At 49.6% G+C, this 15,203-nt stretch overlaps 1 pseudogene; it reads right to left on the bottom strand.

Moving 5' to 3' along the window:
• Window positions 1-2,992: 2,992 nt before the first annotated feature.
• On the bottom strand, window positions 2,993-3,184 carry LOC136127244 (cytochrome c oxidase subunit 7C, mitochondrial pseudogene; annotated as a pseudogene).
• Window positions 3,185-15,203: the final 12,019 nt, after the last annotated feature.

The raw sequence follows: 15,203 nt of genomic DNA, 5'->3' as shown, positions 1-15,203 counted from the left end.
AGGAGGGGGCTGCCTTATGGCCAGAGAGAACTTTCTGAATCTGCAGGAAGGCCCTTTGGCTGCAGGCCTCTGACTTGAGCTCAGGAGCTAAAACAAAAGCTACGGGTCAGGAGGACAGATCTGCCATTTGGAATAAGCCATCATTATTCTTTTAAAATATAATTTCTGAAAAAGTACACAGGTCTGGGGCATCTGGGGTGCCTGGGGATGGGTCTGACTCTTGCTAGTCGAAGAAGTGCAATTATTGACTCTGCTGTTAATGAGGAATGTGGAGTTTACAGGCTCAGGGCAAAGGAAGAGCAGTGCGGACAGCCTGAACCGGCAGAGAAGATTCCAGGGACTGCCCTGCCGTATCCTAACTCTGAGACCCCCATCAGGAAGGGGGCAGGTCCACTCCCAGTCCCTCTGGAAATCTGGGAAGGTGAAAGATGTTTAGATTCTCGTGCTGGTATCAGTGTGTGTCAGCAGTGGAGGAAGGTTGCCTAGAGAGCTGATGTCTTGGGGTCATCTCAGTGTAGGTAGAGTGTGCTGAATGAGGGAGGTGATAATCCTGCCAGCCTCCATATTGATCATCTCCAGTGAAATCACGGTGTTTGCATGTGGTCCCCAGATTGATCAGGAGCATAGACATAATTGGTTAAGCAACAGAACTAAGAAGGTAGAGGAATCTTTCTGACGACGACATCTGTTAGCCAAGTGGCTAGGAACATGACCTTGAAATTAAAGGGCTCTCAGTGGGAATCCTCGCTCCCTATTGCTCCTTGTGTGGCCTTGAGCAAATATCTTCCTCTTTGTCTCTGAGCCTCGGCTTCCTCATCTATAAAAGAGGATGCTAGGGCTTCCCTGGTGGCGCAGTGGTTGAGAGTCCGCCCGAGGCAGGGGACACGGTCCGGGAAGATCCCACATGCCACGGAGCGCCTGGGCCCGTGAGCCATGGCCGCTGAGGCTGCGTGTCCGGAGCCTGTGCTCTGCAACGGGAGAGGAGGCCACAACAGTGAGAGGCCCGCGTACCGCAAAAAAAAAAAAAAAAAAGAGTATGCTAATGTGTTCTGTCTCCTAGGATTTTTCCGAGGGTCAATTTGGGTAATCGATTACATAAAATATTCAGCACATAGCATGCACACAACAAATAGCAGTGATTATAAGTATAATTACGCGTACTCTGAGAGAGAGGAGGCATCCTTGAAGGTGTCTGAGGAGTAGGGTTCTGGAAGGAATTCCTGCCTGGGAAGGGAATGTGCTAAATGACTTCGGAGCTTTGGGCAATGGCACAAGGCAGATCAGGGAAGGGAGACCTGGTCTATGTGGGCAGCAGCTCTCTCAGGCTGCTCTGCTTCCTCTCCCTACCCTTCTGACTCTGCCAGGATGATGCTTGTGTGATGCTTGTGTGTGATGTTTGTCCTGTGTATGGGGAGGCGATGGCTGTTCTTAGGTGTGGTGGTCCCTGAAAGTCTTCCTAGGATCCTTTTCACTGTGTTGGGCCAGGATGTGGGAAGCAGTGGCTCAGAGGGTGTTTGGGAATAACTTGGATGATGCCAACCCAGAATAAGTCATCACCTGGGGGCTGATGACTTCAATCCCAGAAGCAAAGGATTCTGGGTGTTACTCTTTCCCATGTCTCTTTTGGTTTGATGTGGACCACCAGCCCGGCTGGGCAGCTCCACCTGGGGCTACTGGGACCCTAGAAGGGGTGTGCTCCTGGGCCCCACCTGCAGTTGTTGGCATGAGTCTGAGCCCAGAGGGAAACTGGGCTTTGGTTTCAGCTCGTGCAGTGATAGGAATACAATGGGTCAGGTCTTGTGTGCCTGAAGACTCTGAGTGATGATCCTATCCTTGCACTGGCCCCAACCCCCTGGCATTCCCTGTGGGGCTGGAGTCAGCATCCCCCAGGTAATCTTGTCCTGGGTTGGCACCATCCACATCATTCCCAAACACCTGGGTCCCAGGCCTGGTGATCAGTGATGGAAGGTGGTCAGGGAAGGGAACACTGTGTAAGGCATTAGACACGTATTATCTCATCCATTTACGAGATAGCTATTCTCATCTCCATTTGACTGATGAAGAAAATGCAGCTCAGAGAAGTTAAGCAACCTGCCCAAGGTCACACAGGTAGGGAGTAATGAAACTGATTTTTGCACCTGAGTCTTTGTGACTTCAAAGTCTGTACTCGCTCTACTGAGACTTGTGTGGCTCCTGAAGGAGATTGGTGATGGGGAGAGGGAGAGAAGTCGAACATCTGCCCCAAGATCGTGGTTTGAGAAGGAGGACAGGAGAGCCCCCTTGAGAATGGGAATTAAGGTTAGTGAGTGATGTCTGAGTCTGCCCCTGCCCACCACCTCCCTCAGTAAAGCATGGCGTGGAAGTCAGGGGCTGGCTTCCTTCAGAAGGAGGCCCCGTTGGGGAGTCAGCTGTGGAAGAGCTGGGGGCTGGTGCACAGTGGCTATCATCAGGCTGACCCTGCAGTGGTGAGAGAGCCCCAGCCCCAGCTTGGCTGCGGTAGCACAGATGCCACAGACTGGGAGTCGGGGGGAGACGTTGTCACCGGCTCTCCCCGGACTTTGTCTGTGGCCTTGCACTCACCATTTACACCACCTCCAGGGGCCTGCCTAGCTCTGTTTTTTTTTTTGTTTGTTTGTTTGTTTGTTTTAATGCTATAAGTTTATTCACAAACATATCTAGGATGCTGAGTTCAAGAGTTTGATCCTTTTTACAAAGAGACTGCACATCTCTTTTTTTTTTTTTTTTTTTTTTTTGCAATACTCGGGCTTCTCACTGTTGTGGCCTCTCCCGTTGCAGAGCACAGGCTCCAGACGCGCAGGCTCAGTGGCCATGGCTCACGGGCCCAGCCGCTCCGCGGCATGTGGGATCTTCCTGGACTGGGGCACGAACCCGTGTCCCCTGCATCGGCAAGCGGACTCTCAACCACTGTGCCACCAGGGAAGCCCAGAGACTGCACATCTTAAAACGCTCCTCTTTGTATCTGTCTCAAGGATTATTTTTTAAGCAGTTGGTGTCTTACTATATAGAAAGGAGCAGCATATCCAGACCCTAAGTACAGAGTCATCATAGCTAGTAACCGCCACTTGTTTTCCACTGAAATTGGTGAATTCTTCCCTGGACCCTCCTCACAGTGACTCCTACAGACCACAGAGGTTGTGAACCTCCAGATGCTTTGTCCCAGCATAGGGCTGTTGGAAGCCCTGCAAAAGACGCAGAAACTGAAGGCGGAAGAAATGGTGGCAGCACACCCAGCACTCCTTTCCTCATGACCTTGATCCCTTGCGGGCAAGGACCGAAAGGGCTGCCTAGCTCTTATGTTCTGTGTCAGGGCCCCCTAAACTTGCGAGTGCCTGGGAGTCAACTGGGGGCTTGTTAAAAATTAGATTCTGTTTTGTGGAACTCCCAGATGAGGCTGGTGCTGCCGTCCAGGGACCACACTCTGAGTAACCCGTTCTCATCCTCTGGACTCTGAGCCAGAGCCAAGGTATTTTTCTTCCCCTGTGTAGACCCCAAGTGTTAACAGATGGGCTTGTGCCACAGGACATGTCCGCCTGGCCTTTCAAAGCTTCCTTCAGGAAGTCTTCTCTTCAGTTCCTTTAGGTGCAAAGTGGTTAGGAACACGGACCCTGGAGCTAGATGTTTTGGGTTCAAATCTGACTCGGGGGCTTCCCTGGCGGTGCAGTGGTTGAGAGTCTGCCTGCCGATGCAGGGGACACGGGTTCGTGCCCCGGTCTGGGAAGATCCCACATGCTGCAGAGCGGCTGGACCCGTGAGCCGTGGCTGCTGAGCCTGCGCGTCCGGAGCCTGTGCTCTGCAACGGGAGAGGCCACAACAGTGAGAGGCCCGAGTACTGCAAAAAAAAAAAAAAAATTTGACTCGGCCTGTGTGACCTTGGGCAAGTTACTTAACTTCTCTGAGCCTTTGTTTCATTATCTGTAAATTGCAGATGATGGTAATACCAATCTCACAGGGTAGAGGATTAAAGGAGTGATTGTAAAGTTCTCAAGGTGAGCCTTATAAATGTTCTCTCCTCTTCATTATTTTTGCCATCATCATGGTCTCTTTCCTCCCAGCCTCTCTCCAGCCCTAGCTTGTTCCTCTCTGGCCCCAGTGCCCAGCACAGAGAATTGTCTCAGAACTCAAGTGGGGCGCCCTGAGGCCGGGCAGAGCAGGGCTGCTTCTCACAGGATGCAGATTTATTGCCTGGAGGCCAACCTTAGGGCCGACTGAGGGATTCTGCTGGGATTACTGGCTCCTCCCAGCAGAGCCGACCTTTTCTCATCTTATCTGGGAGCTGACAGAAAACAGAGGGTGACCCAGTTCCAGTCTCACCCTGCCCTGGGGGCCACGGCCAAAGCCTGTGTGTTCTGGACCTTCTGCCTGTCTCCTGGGTTTTGCTCTGAGGGCAGCCCTCTCCCATAAACCAAGCCTGGTGAGGCTGGGGGAACCCATGAGCGTGGGCGGGGTAGGCTTCGAAGCTGTCAAGACGCGACACGGGACTAGGTCTGTTTCATCACCGACTCCCCTGTCTTCTTGCCAAATGCTGGTGCTGCCGTGCCCCGCCGGGGGCTGGAGGGGTCCGTGCCACACTCTGACAGAACGCAGTCCTCTCTTCAGATCCCTGGCTAACGAGAAAAACACACGCACACAAAACAAAGGCCCTGCTGCCCAACATAAAATACTGCTCCCTAATCCCAAGTGTGGCCAAGTACGCTGTTAAGATATTTAGAAGCCCCTTGAATTATTTCCACTTGAAAAATGTTTTTATATCTCCCATTCTGTTCACTTGATTGGCTAAGGTGTAATTGCTCTCCTGGCCCGGACTCTGCTTCCTCACTGATGGGGACCCCGGTTTTGCATCTTGATATTAAGAACAGATACTGAGAGCTGAATGGGGCATTGTTTCTCGGCCAGATCAGTAGCTGCTGCCTGCGTCTAGCGAGTGAGCAGTCCAAGCCTGGCAGCCCGACCTAGACCACGTTGTATCTTGCTTTGACTACTTGGTTCCATCCAGCTCCAATCAGGAATGGATCACACACGTCCAGGTTTGCATTTGCGCTTCCTCCCCACCCATTTTGCACAGTTGCAGTGTAAGGGAGTGGGTTAGGGGGCTGCCAGCCTGCTTTGCTTTCTGCGTGTTCAGGGGGCTGGGCTGGAGGGGTGGGGAAGCTCCCCTGGATGTCCACTCTCCTGCCCTCCTCCCCCCACCGTTGATATGGTCCCTTACTTGTGACCAGTAAAAGTTCTAGAAACTTCTCTCAGACTGTGAACAATGAGGAACACCCATTCTCTCCCCAGAAGGCAGAAATCACTTGAAATTTGGCTCTTTCACGTTTTAACCAGATAGGTCTAAATATAGAACCACAGAACCTCATTTTAAAAGGATTTGAACACGATCTACTGGTTACTTAAAAACTCTGACTGCAAGTCTTTATTATCCCGCCCGTGTCCCCCACCGCCTTCCTCCCTTTGCTCATCATGACATTTGGTCATAAATGCCAGGAACCCAAATAGAAGCCTTTGCGCGGCGCGACCCAGCTAAAGAACAATGGCAGGATGCTGGCTTGCAGAGTGTCAGCATTTGCCAAATAAGTTTATCCTTTATTTATTATTTTCACTGTGGCTTAAAACATGCATCCCTCAAAGCCAAGTCTCTAAACCGAAACGTATGTCAGGCCTGCTTCTGCTCACAACGAACGAGGAGACTTTCCCCTTCACTCCTCACCAGTGATTGGGACCAAAGAGAGTATGTTTTGAATTTACCGAGAGATCTACTGCTTTGGGCTCAGTTTTTGTACTTTTAAAAAGCCATCAATAACGGCCAGTTTGTAATAAGAAAAATTTATGAACTGACAGGCAAAATGTAATTACGGAGGGTATTCCTTGCAAGAAAAAAGAGGTGATGTTAACAGACATCCCGACAATCTGTTTGCACTCATTTTCATTCATATAAATGATGAAGTGCTTCTGGGTGGAAGCAGCGTTCTCCAAAGCCTTCCCGGGAGCCTGGAAAAGTTGCGCCCAAGTTTTCGCTAACGAGGGGCAATGAGTCTTTGCATTAACTTCTCCTTGTTATTCACAATGTGGATTTTTCACAGTGTTATTTTTATGGCTATGACTATTACCCAGTAGCAATTTCTACACCTCGTCTTGCTCGTCCCTGAGGAGACCCAGCATAGTTGGGAGTTTCTGGAAAACCAGGTGATGTTGCAGGCACCTCAGGGGCTGCAGTTCCTTCCACCCCTCACTGTCTCTGGCCACTTTCTTCTTTCTTCAGTCCTAGCTACCAAGGAGAGATGTCGAACTTCTTGTCTGTAAAAGGTGCCCTTAAAGAGGGAGAGCAGAGATTACTGGGTAAATAGTAGAAGTTGCCCCCAAACTGCCTGATCCTGATGAGGATGGAGCATAGGACCTTTATATATCATAGGTTTTGACAAATGCTTGAAAAATAATAATAATGACACCTGTCACCTACACGTCACTTCCAAATCATAAAGTACTTTTGATACCAATGTCTGCTTTGACCTTCACAGCAATCTGAAGGAACATTTACTATTGTACCCATTTTACAGATGAGGAAATTCAGGCTATATGACATTTAATTGACTTGCCCACAGTCATGCAGCTTATTAGTACTTGAAGCAGGATTTGGACCCACATTTCTCTGTCTCTTAAGCCTGTGGTCTTTTGAACTTGGCAAAAATAGAAAGGCCAGTTCTTTTAGGAAGAACAAGGACCAGAATAGGCATTCTTGTCAAAGAAATACAATTTAGTGACATTTTATTTAAACTTGTTGACTTTTTTGTGGTACGCGGGCCTCTCACTGCTGTGGCCTCTCCCGCTGCGGAGAACAGGCTCCGGACTCACAGGCTCAGCGGTCATGGCTCACAGGCCCAGCCGCTCCGCGGCATGCAGGATCCTCCCAGACCGGGGCACGAACCCGTGTCCCCTGCATCGGCAGGCAGACTCCCAACCATTGTGCCACCAGGGAAGCCCAAACTTGTTGACTTTTAAAGTGAGACCAAGGTTGCCAGAGGTGAGAACTGTTTTACTGTTTTGTATCTGCAAGGTGTGATGACTTTCCAAGTGTGTCCACATCTTGCTTTCTGTCATTCACTTTCTGTCACCACAGCTCTGTGGGCGGGCAGGGAGCCATCACTATCTCCACATTGTGGAGGAGAGCAAAGCTACCAGGCTGGAAGATCTGCCTGGGTCAGAGAGGGCACCCCTGAAGCCCTTGACCACTTCACCACAGCTCACTGACGTACAAGAGGGGTCTTTTTCTTGCTTTTGCAGGAAACCTCAGTGTGCTTTGCTTTTTTTTCTCCATGCTTACCTCTCTGTTGAAAGCCGAATGATCACAAATCAAGTTGAGATCCAGGAGTCAGTTGAAAGCAAGCAGCATCTCCCCAAAGAGCAGTAACTAGAAAGAGGGGCCGGGGCCGGCACATCCCACCACAGCCTGACCCCCATCCTGACATTCACTCCCTCTGCGGCCTGGGCAGCTCTCAGTCACCTAAGTAGACGGTGACGTTTCATAGAGACTTTTAGTAACAAATGTGGAAACAGGAGGGGTCTTGAGCCTCCACTTACCGAGGATCCAGTTGCACCACATCTCTATTTCTCTGGTCAAGGCTGCCGGATGCAGGTTGGGTGTGTTTGGCTCTGTGCCCCCTCCCTGGGCACAGTCAACGAGTGACGAGGGTGGCCGGAGACTGCTGTGGCCGTGGGGAGGATGGCAGCCTTAACAGTCAGGAATCTGGTTTCTGGATCTCCATCTGGATCTTTTATTTATTTGTCACTATAATAAAGCTACAAACCCTGTAGCTTAGCGGTTTCAAACTGCACTCTCTTCTTGCTCCTGTGTTTGTGGGACATCTGGGTGTTGGTCAGTATAGTCGGGGTCAGCCCCAAGGCTGTGGGTTGGGTTCAGGTCTGCTCCCTGTATCTTTCCTTCCTCCAGGGCCAGTGGACCACCTGGGCTAGAGCCACGGTGGTGGCAGATGTGCAAGAGCCCAGCCAAACTGCTCAGCACACAAAGGCCTCTTCTTGTATCACATTTGCAAACATTCCACCCGCCAAAGCCAGTCATTTGGCCAAGCCCAGCCTCAGTGGACCACGGAAATCTGTTCAGGGAACCGGAGGGGAGTGAGAATTTACTGAACTTTCAAACTATCACACCAGCTGCCTGACTCGCGTCCTATTTCTTAATTGACTCTAACTCTGAGGGAGAAAAGAGATGTGACTATGATAGAAATTCCCCTGAAACCCTACACTGGACACCCTGAGCCCTGGGAGCTGAGGGCACAGAGGACTTCGACAAGGGTCATCAGGCAGGGGCAGCTGCCTCCCTGTGATGGGCTGAGGGCACCAAGCTTGGGACCAGCAGATCCTGGGCAGTGGTTTGAGGAGCGGAAGGACAGGAGGACAGGACAGGGATGGAAAACAGAAGCACCAGAGCCGGGATGAACTGGGTTCAAATCCCAGCTTCTCTACTCACTGAACGTGCAGCTCCCCACTCTAGGTCTCCGTCTCCTCGTATGTAAAAGGAGGACAATCCCGTGTACCTCAAGGCAGGTGAGCGTGCAGGGAGAGGAAGAGAGCAAGGATGCTGGGTGCAGGAGGCTGCTCTGAAGGGAAGGAGGGAAATGCAGTAATGTTTGAGGAGGCTGGCTTTCTGGATAGGAAGGGAGCACTAGGGTAAGTTTAGTGAGAGAAGCTGAATGGCGTGGCTTCTATTTCGGCTGGTTAGAATTTCTCCCCAGTCCCTTCATCCCTTTCAGAAATGTTTACTGAGCTATCGCCCTGTGCCTGGCATCAATCTAGGTGCTGGGATTGCATCAGTGAATAAAACAGATGAAACTCTCTGCCCTCATGGGGGGAGGGGCTGAATTTATTAAGCATGTACTATGTTCCAGACACTGTGCTGGGCTCCATATGCATCACTGAGAGATGGTTACTGTCACATCTGACTTGAGGTTCAGAAAACTGAGATTCACTGAAAGTAACTAACTTCTCAATGGCCATCTGCAGCCAGTAAGAGGCACAGCAGATACTGCTTAATCCCTGAGTCCTTCTGCTCTGTCACATCCCCAGGCACCAAGATGGCAATTTGAGAATTAGCCCCGAGACTCTTGGAGGAATGTGGGAGACTGGAAGAGAGGTGATGATGACAGCATGTTAAGGTGATTTTTAAACACTAGACAGGATGTGCAAGAGGCACTGGGCTGGGGGTTCCAGGTTGGGGGCTGGAGCATGGGTGAGAGTCCTGGCTGCAGAGCAGTTCCTCTCCCTGCCTGTCCAGAGGGGCAGAGGGGCCCAGGGGCCCTTTGAAGACTGAGGGAGCAGGGATGGCTCCAGGGGGATCCCTATGAGCTGCTTCACCATTAAGCCCATCCAGCTCCCGTCACTAAAGTCAAATGCTCCAAGATAATGGGACCAAGGCCCGCCTGAAAGCAAAAAAGAAATCTGGAATAGATGTTAGTAAAACCCCCTCCTTTTTTTCACTTCAAATGTGAGGATGAACCCAGCAATTATTGGCAGAACTCTGGCCCATGTCAGAAACAATTAGCTGCCTGGCCTGAGACCAAATGGGTCCCCAGCTTCCTTTTATTTCCTTTCCAGCTCAAGCCAGACTTGCCTCTGAGGCCTAGATGTGGCCTTCCCAGTGGGTGGGTGGACCTCAGGCCTCTGACTCAGTCTGGACTTCAAGGCTCTCTGCTCTGCTCCTGCTGACCCACTGTCTTTCTCTCTTCCTGACCTTTTCTTTCTAATCCCCCCACCCCTAACTACTAGTCATGTAAGCTTGGCAGGTACACATACACACACACACTCACACACACACACACACACACACACACACACACACACACACTCACACACCAAACACATGCAAATTCCAATCTTGGCAACTGCCTCAGGGTTCATAGTGGGGGTCATTCTTGACCAGACAGGGCCATCCAGAGAGTTATAATCCTCCTGTTCACCAAGTAATCTTTCTGTGGAATTTACTCTTAGTCACAGCAACTGAATGGGCTTTGGTCTGGGGCCCTGCTTTGGAAGTTCCATGAGTGCTGGGTTCAAGAAGATGATTAACTGAGCACCTATTGTGTGCCAGACAAGCATATTCCAACTCTGTTCAAGTTCTCTCCAGCCTGTAAACATAGATGGGGTTTCTGTGGTGGTCAGACCTCATGTTTCATTGGCTCCTGCCCCATCCTGCAGGACTCCCTGATCCTGTGTGGAGGTCCCCGGGATGTAATTTACCAAGCAGCTCCCGAGCCAGCCGTTTGGCTGTGGTGACCACATGCAGCCTGTGGGAGAGTCTTCCTCTCCTGCCCTCTGCTCACGGCAGACATTGGGGATTTCACATCAGTGAGTAGGGCCAGGTCTGCAAAGCTCCTCCATTGGCCACCCTTCAGAGGCTGAAACATGACTGGGCTCCATGTAGGAGGTCTTCCTTCTGTCCTCTCTCCACCCACATCTGTGTTGCTTGGGTCGCAGACTGTGCTGGTCATGGACTATGTTTCATCAAGTCCCTCTGGAAACCCATTCCTCCCTCTTTTGTTGTAGCTCTTTTCTCCGTGGGACTCACGCTAAATTTTCTTTGGCTTGATTGGGTGACCAAGATCCCCATCAAGCATTATGTTATCACCCCTTCCATGTTTTTGCCCCTTACTTCCTCCTGCTTACATTCTCTCTGTCTCCAAAGAGAAAGAGGAGCCCGTGTTCCCTGCCCAACGCCTCTGGGCACACCAAGACATGACTGACATCCCAGTGGTACCCACCACTTCATCTCAGTGTAGGTTTCGTTGACTCCCCACAACGATCCTGTGAGGAGGCTGACCAGATATAATTTTATGGTCCAATTCAGGGGGTGGAGGCTGAAAGTGATGGAAGAAAGATCACTGTGCTCCAAGGGTCCTGGGTTCTAGACCCGGTTTTGCCAATGATCCCAGTGTGGCCTTTGGCAAGTCTGTCCTCCTCTGTGGTTTTCCGAGCTCCTACTCGCGAACTGAAGGCAGCAAGAAGATGGCTCTCCAAATTCTCCTCCCGCTCTAATAAGAGGGATGCCTTCCTTGCTCAAGAACAGGCTGCATGGATCTTCTTGGTTGTCTCCTTACATACTCGCCACCTGGCCATGCACCCCTTGAACATCCTTAACATGTACATTCAGTGCTTGAAGGACTGAGGCAGCTCGATACCTCTTTCTGTCCCAATAACCAGTCCGAGAGCCTTGTTGCTTCTCTGCATTAAGCTCCACTTCCACTTGGCCTTACACAATGAACATGGTCCCCAGGACCTGCCAGGCCTCCTCTCCTGCTGCCCTCCCCTCGCTCTCTACTTCAGCCACACTTGACGCGCTCCAGCTGCAGGGCTGTTCCCTCTCCCTGGGCCACTCTTACTCCAGAGACCCACAGAGCCTGATCCTTCATCCTTCAGGTCTTTGCTCAAATACTACCCTCTCAGCGAAAACTTCTAGGAATACTCTCTTTGAAAGCACCCCCTACACCACCACTCTCATCCCCTTTCCTGGCTTTATTTCCCCCACAGCATTTATTACCGTATGACTTACTCTATATTTTCCTTATATTTGTGAAATGGATTGTCTGTCTCTGCACATTGAGTTGTAAGCTCCACAAAAGCAAGGGATTTGGCCATTCCTGTTTAGTTTTGGGCCCCAAGCATCTAGAACCTGGGCGAAGACATTGTACAACTCTAGGGGGCACCCTTTACGTAGCATGAAATGTAGAATACGATGTAGCGGCTCTACCTGAAACGGTGCCTGGCACATAGTTGGCACTTAAGGCATTTTTGTAGCATGAATAAGCTGTCTATTCTTGGCCCAATTAAATCTCTTAGAAGCAGAATGTATACTTGACTTTCCCATTCAAAGGCAACAGAGGCGTTAAGTACGACGGTACAAGAACAAATATCCTTGTGGCCCAAACGGCAGGGCCACAACATCCTGCTTTTGGTACCTGAATATAAGACATGTAGAGGTCTTATATTCATAAGGTGCAGAGAAATAAGGATGGATACAAAAGACGACAATAAACCACCTTTGCTTAGGGCTACCGGACTCAAACTCAGTGCTCCAGGGGCAGAGAGGAAGATTCCACTTCTTGAAGAAATTAAGAAGGGAGCAGTGACCACGTTCACTAACCCACCCTGATATGGAAATACACGATTTCTCAAAGTGTTTCAGGAAAAAGGCTGAAATATAGATTAGGGGGGAAAAAAGCTTTTTTGGTTAACTTTCTGTAAGATAGAACTTTCCAATTACCCCCAGTCTCCCCTCTCTCCCCCCTTGCCCTTTCCCGTACACTCTGGTTAATCAAGGTTGAACCGTACCTCCTAGGGGGTCTAAGAGAAGTGCACTTGAGCCAACTGAACATTCGGCTTCAGGGATGGAAAGACACTTATACGGTGCAGGGTCTCTTAGACATAACGGGCTAAGTCATCTTTCTTTGTCTTGTTTTCTAAGTATCTGAGTATTTCTAAGTATCTCTCGTTTTCTGAGTATCTATTAATACAAAACCTAGCCTGGTGGTACTGGGACACAGAGGGCTTTGACGGAGAGGCTACACGTGCTGCTGAGAAAGCTTTCGAGGCCATTATCTCCTGGGCCACAGCAGGAGCCAAAATGGGTGTCATTAGAAGCCTGTAAAGGGCTGGTCTGCATCCCACCAGAGACACAAAAAAGGGTTAATTACAAAGAGGAGCTGGCTGAACAAAGGACCAGAGACAAGAAATTGTAAAAGGCAGAAAAACAGAAAAAGCGAGACAAGATAACTTGGGACCAGATGACAGTTTCCTAAACAATAAACACAGTGGGAAGTTTCTGGGCCTCTCTGTAATTGTGGGAGCCAGGAGGGAAAAAGGGGCTTTTAGAACACCATTAAGATAGGAATCTTCAAACCATGGCTGTTCCTAAATCTGGCAGAGCCAGGCATTCAAAGTCCAGTCCTGCCTGGACTTTCAGGCAGGGTTCTTTCTATACACCCCACAGGCTACCTTATCTCTTTAGATATTTAAGGGAAATACTGTAAGTTTCTCATCTTTGAAATCAGCCAACTCAGTAAAAGTAATAAGATGCATTGCCTCTCCTGGCTTGCTTATAGTGACACTGGTAATAGGAGCCTCTATTAACCACTACTTCATTGATACAACGAGAAAAGACCAACCTGAGAGCACAGTCTGGACCTGCAGAATGAGTTGGATACCAGGACACAGGCCCAGCTCGAAATCATTACCGGCCCACGTGCTGTAAGCAAATCTAAGACAGAAAGAATATCGAAATAAAAAAGAAGACTTGGATTTAAATCTCAGCTTTGCCACTTATTAGCTGTGAGTACTTGAGTGGTCACTTCACCTCTCAGAGCCTCCATTTTCCTCTCTGTAAAATGGGAACAATATTACCTGCCCCAAAGGGCCAGCAGGACGATACAATGAAATGGTTCCAAGTCTAGGACTCCTTTGGCTGCATCACAACTGTCTTCACCTGCTTTCAGTGGCCCCATCAGACTCATTGTATCAAGGGAGCTCGTTAAAAATGGCAATGATGGTGTCCTCAACAGGAATGGTGACGACAAGGATGGAAATACAACCTCCTTAGACTTAGCCCCCAAAGGAGGATAGCGTACAACAGGGAACTTGACAATCAGGGTAGATGGAGACACTCTTCAGACACTGTGGGTTATTACACCAGGAAGTTTTAGAGTGACCTCCTTCACTGTTCACATTCACAGTGATTATTGATTATATAGGTGGGGGGCCTCTCCTTGTGATATTTCTCATGGATTAGCCAGATAATTAATTTCATGGCATATGCCATTTACCAACACTCTTGGGAAATCTGAAATACAAATAAGCACTTTTACCAGAAGTTATATTAGATTTAATATTTGATTAAGAGATTCATAGATACCTAACGTTACATGGTAATCTAGAGAGAAAACTTGAGAATTCCTGGGTGACTTCAGTCTGCAAAATTTGTTTGCAACCCATGGCATTTTATTTCCCTTCCTTAAGGGCATTCAAGCACATAAGACATCGTTACTCTTTCTCCCATCCTGGGCATCCTTTGCAGGCTCTGAGTTTCCAAGGAGGCCAGGGAGCTCGCGTTAGCTCTGCCTGAGGTCAGCTTCTCTCCTCTCACCCAGCACCTCCCACCATGCCCAGGATGTCCTCTTGTGATGTCCGCAAGTCTGGCCGGTTGCCCGTTGTACTAGGTAGAATGGCGCTCCCCCCAACCACCCCCCACAAAAAAGATACGCCCACCCAGAACCCGTGAATGGGAGCTTATTTGGAAAAAGAAACTCGGCAGATGGAATTAAGTTAAAAATCTCGAGATGAGCTCATCCTGGGTTACCTCAGTGGCTCCTAAACCCATTACAAGTGTCCTTACAAGAGACAGAAGAGCAGAAGACACGACCAGAAAAGACAGGAAGGCACATGAAGATGGAGACGAGTTGGAGCGATGTAACCACAGGGAACACCAAGGACCACCAGAGCTGGAAGGAGCATGGAGGGGTTCTCTCCTAGAGCCTCCAGAGGAAGCACGGCCCGGCTGACACCTTGATTTTGGACTTCTAGGCTCCAGAACTGTGAGAATAAATTTCTGTTGTTTCAAGATACCTGGTTTGTGATAATTGGTTACAAAAGGCAGCCCTGTGAAACTAATACAGCAGTCCAGCCTGTTTTCTGTCAAGCACTGGTCTCTCCCAACCCTCTCTCCAGTATTGCCTGGGGAGGGTAATTTATATGCACACGTTCCAGCTTTATTTATTTTACTTTATCATTTAATATTCAGAGGCTTCAGACACATGCATCTCAGCCTCACTTCTTCAACCTGAAGATACCAGGGCTTTGAGGCTGTAGTTAGCAGGTACCACCCCATCCCTGTGCTCGTGGGAGATGGTCATCTAGAGCATTCTCTCTCCTTATTCTGATTTCTCCTCTACAGCATCTTGGCAGGGGGGATTTTCTGGCCCCTGTTTGCTTGCTTGCATTTATTCGTAGATGAGGAGCTCGCCAGCCCTAGGGCAGCCTGTCTGGTTAGAGTCTGTCTGCCTGTTAAGACCTCAAGGAGCCAGATATTGAGACAAACTTGCTTGTTTACCTGTAACTTCACCCACGACCCTTTTCCCGCTTTGGAGTTACACGGGATGCACAGGCTTCTGATATTTGCAGAGTGCCGT

The sequence above is a fragment of the Phocoena phocoena genome, chromosome 8, assembly GCF_963924675.1.
Source record: "Phocoena phocoena chromosome 8, mPhoPho1.1, whole genome shotgun sequence".
NCBI lineage: Eukaryota > Metazoa > Chordata > Mammalia > Artiodactyla > Phocoenidae > Phocoena > Phocoena phocoena.
The sequence above is the reverse complement of the archived record's forward strand: the minus strand, read 5'-3'. Positions and strand labels throughout refer to the sequence as shown.